Source organism: Mastigoproctus giganteus, chromosome 11 (genome assembly GCF_048544385.1).
Source record: "Mastigoproctus giganteus isolate SK-2022 chromosome 11, ASM4854438v1, whole genome shotgun sequence".
Taxonomy (NCBI): Eukaryota; Metazoa; Arthropoda; class Arachnida; order Uropygi; family Thelyphonidae; genus Mastigoproctus; species Mastigoproctus giganteus.
This window is the reverse complement of record NC_143585.1, coordinates 123,568,484-123,578,503: the sequence shown is the minus strand read 5'-3', so window position 1 is coordinate 123,578,503 and position 10,020 is coordinate 123,568,484. Positions and strand designations below refer to the sequence as shown.

Genomic DNA, 10,020 nt, shown 5'->3' with positions numbered 1-10,020 from the left:
CGGCACATCGGCTTTCTAGATACCTTGGACTTAAGCCTACCACCTTCCCTAATTACCAACACGCCAAGGAATGGCAAGGTTCCCTCTGCTTCCACCTCCGAAGTAAATTTGATAAAAGGGGAGAAACTATTAAGTACCTGATCCTCCCTCCCCTTTTGTATAATGGAGAATGTGTCATCAACATATCTCCTCCATCTGCGCATGGGAAATTCCAAATCCTCAAAAATCCTGACTTCTAACTCTTCCATAGCTAAATTGGCCACTATGGCACTAATGGGGGGAACCCATGGCTGTGCCATGGACCTGCCTGTACATGACATCTTGGAATACCATAACGGTACTAGATAAGCAAAACTGCACTCCTTCACAAATGTCATCAATACTTAGAGGTGACCTGGTACTTAACAATACACCCTTTTCTAAGTCCATTCTAACACACTGCACACCAAACTTATGGGAATACAAGTAAAGAGTGATATAACATCGAAAGAAATCATTATCACATCTTCCCGTATAGTCTGTCCTTTTATAAAATCCACAAATTCCTTACTGAGGACTGCCTTCTCAGCCTTGGTATTTCTATTGAAAGCGCACTCTCGGATACCTCATCATAGAATGGCGTCGATTTTGGAATGGACAACTTTAACTCTTCTTCAGTGGCAGATATGAGACTCTCCAATTGAACAGCCTCAAAAATCGCTGCTACTTCCTTGATGGCACTTGATGTAATGTGGAGTTCAGAATGAAAGCGATCAATGCACTCAAGCATCGCCCTCTTATTTTCTTATTGCAGAGTGAGTCCAGCATCGCTTGCTTGCTCCCCTGCCATCCTCTTCTTGAACCTGGCTTTTTACTCTACTGCAATTCCATATTCATCTTATTTTAAAAGCGACCATTCAATTGCATGCTCCACTAGGTGACTGCGCTCCTCGTGCAGAAAAGGTCTTAGTGCGTCTAGCTTTGTCACCACCTTGTCGAGAGTTTAAGATTAACTTCCTGAAATACATCATACCAGAAGTCCAGGTAGCACAGAAAAGTGAAATCACATACAGCATGCAAAAGACCTTGTGCTGCACCTCTTGTGTCTAAATTTTCATGTGGATCACAAAGAGCTTCAATCGCTGCCGCAAACTTATCGAACTTTTCTTTAATTTGCTTAACTGCAGCATGATGAGCACTCTAGCGTGTTGTTGATAGCCTTTTCATTTACACTCCAGAATGGTCAATTAACACATCCCATCGATGGTTGCAAGCAGAAAAAAAAAGAAAACATTGTCTCAAGAGTTCCAAAAAATGCACACACGATGCATTTTCAGCAAAAGAGTACTGACCACACAAGTTAAGCGAATGATTCACACATCCATTAAAAATAGCTTTCTTGTTTTTTCTCTTATGAATGGTTTGTACACTTCCATGGATTCCAGCCATAGTGGCAGCATTATAGTAACCTTGAGCGCAGCACATCATTATGTTCAGTCCATCATTTTACGGATTTTTAAGAATGTCAGAACTGAGGTCAGCAGCTTTTTTCCCCTTTAAAGGGAAAAATCCTAGAATATTTCTTTCACTTCAACTTTCCTAGTGTTGAATTTTATATATCTGATCACTTCGGATATCTAGTCAGTAAGTGATATGTCAGGTGTGCTGTCGAACATGATCCAAAAGTACTTCGCAGACTATGTCTATGACAAGCGTCTCATTCACAGTGGCGGCTCATGACTCGGATGTACGGGGGTGCTGCTTCTTAAAGTTACATTAAATTGCCTTGGTTATAAGACATGTAGACATAGATAGTAATAATAATAAGCAAGTTAAAAATACTACAAAAACATTAATAGGGCACTTACCATTAATAGACTTGGGTAATCATGAAATTTTATTTAAAAATAAAATCGATTCTTCGGTTTTTATTTGTTGAAAATAAAATAAGCACTTTAAGCAGATCAATATAGTTCCTATTTTCAAAAAAGGTGATAAAAATGATGTAACTGATTACAGACACATATCCTTGCAAGACAGCCTAGGTAAACTCTTCGACACAGCAGTACACAAACATCTCTTCGAATTCTTCAGGCCTTTCATTGATCAGAATCAACATGGTTTCTCCAGTGGCAAGTCAGTAGTCATAAATTTGCTTCCTTTCTGGCAATACACCTCTGAAGTTCTTGATAACCACCTTCAAGTTGATGCAGTCTACACAGATATATATCTAAGGCATTTGATAAAGTGAACCCCGCATGAACAACTTCTGGAAAAACCTAAGCTATATGGTATCCGTGACCCTTTGCTCTCATGGCTACGCAGCTATATTACGCATCGTTCCTTGAGCGCTATCATCAATCAAGTGAACTCAGACTGTTTTATACCACTAAGTGATCTTCCGTCTTTCATCTACACCTACAATGTTCAAGTTGCTCTCTATGCAGATGATCTTAAGATCTACTCAGCAGTGAAGGAAATTACCGATTCTCAACAGCTTCAATGTGCTCTCAATAAATTCTCTCTGTGGCTATCTCTGAATGGCTTGTCTGCTAATCCCTCGAAGTGCAAAGTAATCTCTTTCTCATCCGACAGATCTCCACAACTAATAAATACGCAGTAGAGTATGAACTCTGTGATCATAGAAACGTGTGACCACGTTAACGACTTGGGGATTCTCTTCTCCAGCAGTGATAAATTCGAGGTCCACGTCCTTAAAATCACCAGCAAAGCATTCAAAATACTGGGATTCATCAAACGGAACATTTACAAGTTCAAAACCTACAGATATGCAGTTATCCTTGATAAAACTATTGTTCTGCCAATCCTTGAATTCAATTGGTCCATTTGGAATCCTCACAGAAAGACTTTAACTAGCAAAATTGAAGCAGTCCAAAAAAATTTGGCCTCGCACTAGAAGAGTTCCGGCTGACATCACCCTTCTAGCCAAGTAATCACTGGAACTTATGAAGCATCTGATATCCTTAGCAAAATCAACTTCGGTGTAAGGTTCCTGACTTGTAGACAAGTCAGGAACCTTACACCGTTTCGCCTTGACTCTGCCACCATTTATGAAGTTCAGTCCACTGAACAGAATCAGCAAATGACTCTCTCATTGACTTCTTTGACAACTCCCAATCACTGATGAACTACATCCACAAGTTTGCCTCTTCTATTAAACTGCAAAGTGACTAACTCTGATCTAATTATTGTAGTTTATTATTATTATGTGTTTTATTATTTTTCTCTTCTCTAATCCTCTTCTGTACATATGATTTTAATGTTTGAATCTATATCAATGTTTATCTTCCTGTTGGATCTCTTATTGTTATTGTGTTCATTGTTCTGATCTCGGATACACTGTTAATGGTTACCTGTTATGTACCTTGTTACTAATAAAAATAAAATAGATTAATAAATTTTTCATTCAGGTTTGGTGCACTGTTCAAATAGGCACTGCTTGCTCCCCAGTTCCTTTGACTTGTTTAGTCACCTCTAAAAAATGCGTGTTGGCAACTTACTAATTAGTGTGTATGCGGGGAGCATTGTCGAGGCCACGTTATGTCAAGGATCTGGGTAAATTCTTACCACGTGTACGCCATATCCAAAAATTTCATTACTTCATACAGCATGTCCCACCCACTTTTTCTTACTATTGAATACACCATGAATTGTCAAACTAATAGAGCAAGCTTATCTGCGAAAAGATCTAAACCTCCAAGCATTTCCTAATTCATTTCACAAATATACGTGGTCTCAATTCTAATCTCAACGATGTCCATTTCCACTTGCAGTCTGCCAAACCCGATGTACTTTTTCTGACAGAATGTCAGTTATCGATTGATTCAAGTACTGCTCATCTCAGATGCCCAAATTATTCGCTGTATGATTGCTTTCGCCTCAAAGGTGGTACTTGTGCATATGTCCGTTCTGATATTCCCTGTCAGAGACTTAGCAATTTGGAATCTGCTCTCTTTGATCTCCTCTGGTTTAAAATCTCTCTACCTCATTGTGTCAAATTCATCTGTTGTCCCTACCGTTCTCCCAACTCCACTAATCACTTGGAGCTCTTTGACTTCCTCTCTTTGCAACTTGACTTTCTCCAGTCCAACTTTCCAAACAGTGAGGTAATTTTCCTTGGTGATTTTAACGTTCACGACTCCAGCTGGCTTCCGTTTTCTAGTCACGCGGACCCAGCAGGTCGAGATGCTGAGGCTTTTGCAATTACTAATGATCTAGCACAGATTGTTCATTTACCTATAAGAATACCGAACACTGTCCTAATCATACAGCCAATACGCTTGATCTTTTTCTTACAAACAACCCTTCTAAGTACACGGTCAAAGTGAGAGGTCCTTTAGGCAACTTGGTGATTGTCTCTTCTCCAATGGAACCTTTATCTCATGGCTACTCCCAACCTCGTGTTGTTTGGCATTACAAGAATGCAAAATGGGATGACCTGCGAGACTTCTTTTCTTCTTTTCCTTGGTCGGATTACTGTTTCAAAACTTTTGATGTCAACGTTTGCTCAGATCGTGTCAGTGAAATTATTCTGGCAGGAATGGAATCCTTTATCCCACACTCCACTTTAAAATCTCGTCCTTTATCTAAATATCGTAATTGGCTTGTTTCTAATTCTTCAGTTCATTTTCTGCCTACACCAAAGCTCGCAACAATTGTAAAGCAGTTATTAATCCGTCCAAACTAGAGTTTGAACAGGCTAAGAGTAGAAAACTTGCTTCTTGCCCTAGTGGTAGCCAAGCATTCTGGTCTCTGGCCAAAGCTATTGGCCGCAACTTTTGCCCATCTCTACTCCCACCTCTGTCCAAATCAGATGGTTCTGTTGTCACTTCAGCCAAGGATAAAGCTGACCTGCTAGCATTCCATTTTTCTTCCAAGTCATGTATTAATGATCTTGGTAAAACACCTCCCACCATTCCCAACACGCTCCATTCAATGCCTTCTGTGGTCTTCCGTCAAAAAGATATCAGAAGGATTTTGATGAATCTTGATGCTAAGAAAGCTCCAGGTCCTGATGGTATTTCTCCACTTGTTCTCAAAACCTGTGCTCCTGAACTTACTTCTGTTCTTTGCCGCCTTTTTTCACTTTCTGATTCCAAAGGTGTTTTTCCTTCTGCTTAGAAATTTGCTCATATCCAGCCAGTTTCTAAAAAGGGTGACAAATCCCTCCCATCCAATTATCATCCCATTGCAATTACTTCTACTCTTTCTAAAGTAATGGAGAAATCAATTAACCGCCAACTCTTAAACTACCTTGAAACCTTCCGTCTGATCAACGATCGCCAGTATGGATTACTAATTCAATGGAAAGGTTCGGTGAAACACAAGTAGTTGCTCTTGACATCTCAAAGGCTTTTGATCGTGTTTGGCATAAAGGTCTTCTAAACAAGCTTCCATCTTATGGTTTGCCAACTGTTTTTATTAATTGGTTATCCAGTTTTCTCTCTGATCGTTCGCTGAGGGTGATGGTAGATGGCTCTCTCTCTTCTAACTTCTCCACTAATGCCGGTGTCCCCCAAGGTTCAGTTCTTTCCCCCACTCTTTTCCTCTTGTATATTAGTGACCTTCTTCCATTGACTGGAAATCCTATCCATAGTTTTGCCGATGATAGCATATTGCATTCCACTTTCCATTTTGAGAAACCTTGCCCTGCTCAATCAGCTTCAACTTCTCGAATATCAGCTACCATTTCCTTAAATGCCGATCTTCAGGTAATTCTCCAGTGGGGTAAAGACAACTTAGTTGATTTCAACCCTTCAAAACTCAGTCTTGTCTTATATCTCGCAAAAAGGATTCTTCTGCTCCTATGCTTATCTTTAGTGACACTCCGATTTCTAGACAAAATGATATATCTCTTCTGGGGATTACCCTGACTTCTAATCTCTCTTGGCACAAGTACATTACAAATATTGCTTCCTCTGCATCTAAAAAACTTGGTTTTCTCTTTCGCTCTCGGCGTTACTTTTCTCCCAAACAGCTGCTCACTCTGTATAAATCGCAAATCCGCTCTGCCATGGAATATTGTTCCCACATCTGGGGTGGTGTCCCAAAACCTTTCTCAGGCTTCTTGATTCCATTCAGAAGAGGGCAGTTAGGTTAATTAATGATTCATCTCTAACAGAGTTTCTCCACTCGCTTTCTCATAGACGTACTGTTTCTGCTTCATGCTTCTTCTACAGATACTTCCATGGGCACTGTTCTTCTGAACTGGCTTCTATAATTCCCGCTCTCTCTTTCAAAACAGTCCGAACACGTGCCGCCACCAGCCAACGTCCATTTACTGTCCAACTTCAAACCCACAGAACGAACTTTTCATCTTCCTCATTTATTCATTCAACTGCCGTTTTCTGGAACAACCTTCCCTCATACGTATTTCCTGAAAATTACAATCTACAAAAGTTCAAGTCCAATGTCCACAAATATCTTCTTTCGTCTTCTCAACCTCCAACCCAAGCACGATACTAAGTACTATGGGTTCTAATGCCTCTCGTGTTTGGGGTTCACATAAAAAAAAAAAAAAAAAAGAGGCATTGACTGAACCACTGGATCCAAAATGTGGAACTGCGTACCGCACAGTTCCGCCTACGGTTAAAGTTCAAAGTTGAAAACGATTTCGTGTTTTTATTCGTTTATTATTGAAATTTTTACTGGAAATTGAGGATGAGTATACTATAAGCGGGTCCTGTTAATAAAAATATTCATTGTGTTGCAATGCTCTTCACAAAATTTCATATAATTCTGACTGTATATTTAGATTTAAAAAGATGGGGGTACTGCAGTTCCACAGTGCCTACCAACGAGCCGTCCCTGCTCCTTCACATGATTTTCCAGGGCACTTATAAATTCATTCTGAGTTTTTGGTGCAAGGTAAGAGAGACTGATACTTTAAGTTTACATGTGCTCCGCTTTAATCTCATTAGGTGCTCTTTCATCACTGGATCATATTTTGAAAGCATCTCAACCATCTCAAGAAAGTTACCTTTATTCAATGAAGATTCATCTTCCTTGTGGCCACGGAATGCCAGATTCTGCTTGGCAAGAAACAATGTGACATCAAGCAATCTGTCAAGATGTCCCTCCACTTTTTCATCTTCATTTCCATCAAGGCAATAGTTTCGGTGTTGATGGTTTTGTGCAGCCTAAGTCCTGCTGCCAATGTTTTCCACTTTTCAAGGCAACGTAGGTGCTCTTCGGATGTCTCATGGTTATGTACTTTCGGGCTCAGTTTCCACCACATCTGAAACCCAGCAAAAACAGTATAAATTCTCGTTGACGAGTGAGTAAACCATCCATGACCGCAGAATTTTCTCGCCATTTGGCATCATATTTTAAAACCACTCTTTTGAAAGCACATCTCCCTTTGCGTTTGCATCTTGCCTTGCCGCGACACTGAAAGGCCCATCTTTGTTCTGGAAAGAAGCTCTTACCCTTTTGATAATTTCAACCCGAAAATGTTCTGGAACTGGTATCTCCCAGAAAGAAACATCACATAAAATCTGCAAATCTTTCTCCTTAACGTCACTCATCTCATTTATAGTATCATGGCTAGAGTCACTTTCAGCACTCTCTTCTGCTTCAAATTCTGCCATTTCCACTCCTTACTCTTCTGCAGAATGCATGCCAGCATCAGAAGAATTAGCTTTATCAATTGGAGACTGACGAGCAGTGTCTTTTGATGAACTGTCCATCGTCCGGTCTTTTGCATATTGAAGCATGGATCCAACTAGTGTTTTGAGTGATTTATTTCTTGCCACTTTTGGTTTCCTTTGCTGGCACCCACTTGGCCTCTTCGATTTATGCACTCCATGTGGCATGATAGAATATCCCTGCACAAGAAAAAAAACAGACAAATTAGCAATATTTGGGGAAAAAGAAAACAATAAGAAAATGTAAAATGTAAATCTATTGGATATGTTAGTTCCATCAAATGTGTCACTATTTTTTAAAATATAATTCAAACTTAAACCCTGAAAATTTCATTAAAATCAGATTTATATTTGCAAGACAGTGATGTTTTTAAAGAAAATTAAAAACAGACTAAAATTTAAAAAAAAACTTGAATTTAAGATTTAAGTTATATTTCTAAACATGTATCAAGAAACATAGTATTTCTCACTAATTCATGTTTTAAACTGTCTATTTCTCCATTTAGTTATCAAAGAGTTATATAATCAATAATTGTTATACATGTAAGTTTATTATCAATTTTAATCATAGAATAATGTGATAAATATAGTTGTAAATTACTTAAATGTAATATTTCTTAGATTATATGAATACTAACAACAAAATTGTTTTTAAAATCTTTCTACATTGAATTACAACATTATTAGTAACTGAGCGGAAGCCTTTTTGATTTTTCTCCTAATTTTTCCTTTAATTACTACTTCATTCTCAAAAATGTTATTGATATAAGTTCACAAATACTAATTACCACAATATTGTAGCTAAAATACCAGAAAATTTAACAAAATCAGCGACTATAAAAACAGCAGCAGCAACGAAAACAACAGCACGTACTTGTAGCGCGTGCAGACGAAACCATGTGATTTGACCGGAGCGCATGCGCATTAGAAGGTTCAAAAAGTAAATTAGCATAGCGTTTTAGACTTGTAGGTATATTGATATAGTACATGTAAGCTGGGCTTAAGAAAAAGTTTTTGTGGTTATAACTAACTACAGGGGTATTTTTAGAAAAAATAATAAATTTCTGCTGAAACACTGCACAAAAACTTTAGAGACAGTCATTTTGGTGTCACCCCCTCTGATAGTGTCACCCGGTGCGGTCCGCACCCCCCTGCCACTGGCTTTAGGGAAACTGCTAGTTCCTAGGGGGTTAGAGAAGTCGATATGAGATCGGCTCAGGTATAATAAGATGCGACAATTATAAGATGGTACCTATAAAAACGATTGCAAAAAGAGAGGAGTCAGTAGCCAGGATCCAAAGATCCAAAGAGATATTCATGATAGCCACCTGCAGCAATATAACTGGACCTCAAAAATTCCTGCTTTTTGGTTGTTGGTATATCAACTATTCCTATAGTTTTTTAAAATATAAAATGTCCGTCTTTGCCGTTTACTATCACTCGCAAACATCTGTATGAAGGAATCTGCATCATAATGGTTTCCCATTAATTAGTACCTTTTGTAAAGAAACACTTGAAAAAAATAAACTTCAAAATATTATGCTCTTTCTCAATACTTCTTCAGGTCTTACACACACGTGTAATATTGGATGTGAGGATTCTTTAAATGCTCACATCTAATATTTGTGAGCAATTTAAAGAACGAGACATAAAGGCCATATTGTTTTTGTTATCCCAGTGTAATGCCCTTGATCCATCGTAGGATCGAGGGGTTCAATAATGTTTAAAGAAGCAACATAAGAGAAGGCTTTTGAGTTCAGTTTTGGAAAAAAAATCTTACTGACTTGAAAATAGATCTTACTGAATCTTTTAAAGTGAGCAACGTAAAGACGTGTTTACTCACCAATACTCTTCTTGTGCATCACTGTCCCAGTTTACGAAAGTTTTTAATAAATAATCCTTGATATCACCCAACTTAAAGGTAACATTATTACTGACAACATATTGTTTGGTTTGCCTCGATATTGAGGTAAGCGTATGGAGGTAAGCGCAAGAGACTGAAACAATAGGTTTTTAATTATTCTTCCAATTTATGTTCTTTGTGCATTTGCTGATGTAGCTATTAAGCTACATAAGTAACTACTAATTAAGATATACAGTTCATTTTTAAACGAATCCGAAGTGAATGCAATTTTAAGTGAAAGATTTAATAAAGACACTTTTCCAGGTGACGTAGTTAATTAATTTATTGATGTGCAAAGGACAATTGGTACAATCAGAAGCCAAACTGTCCCAATGACTAAATAAAATTGGGTATGCTTCAGTTTTCAATGCCGAATCCGTTTTCATGTTTGGACATGAATCCAGTTCTATAGCTAACAGAGTTTAAATTTGGAGTTTAAAATTAAATTTTTAATTATTCTTAAACATCAGA

At 38.2% G+C, this 10,020-nt stretch overlaps 1 pseudogene; it reads right to left on the bottom strand.

Moving 5' to 3' along the window:
- Positions 1 to 1,206: 1,206 nt before the first annotated feature.
- Positions 1,207 to 7,589, bottom strand: LOC150078410 (zinc finger MYM-type protein 1-like; annotated as a pseudogene).
- Positions 7,590 to 10,020: the final 2,431 nt, after the last annotated feature.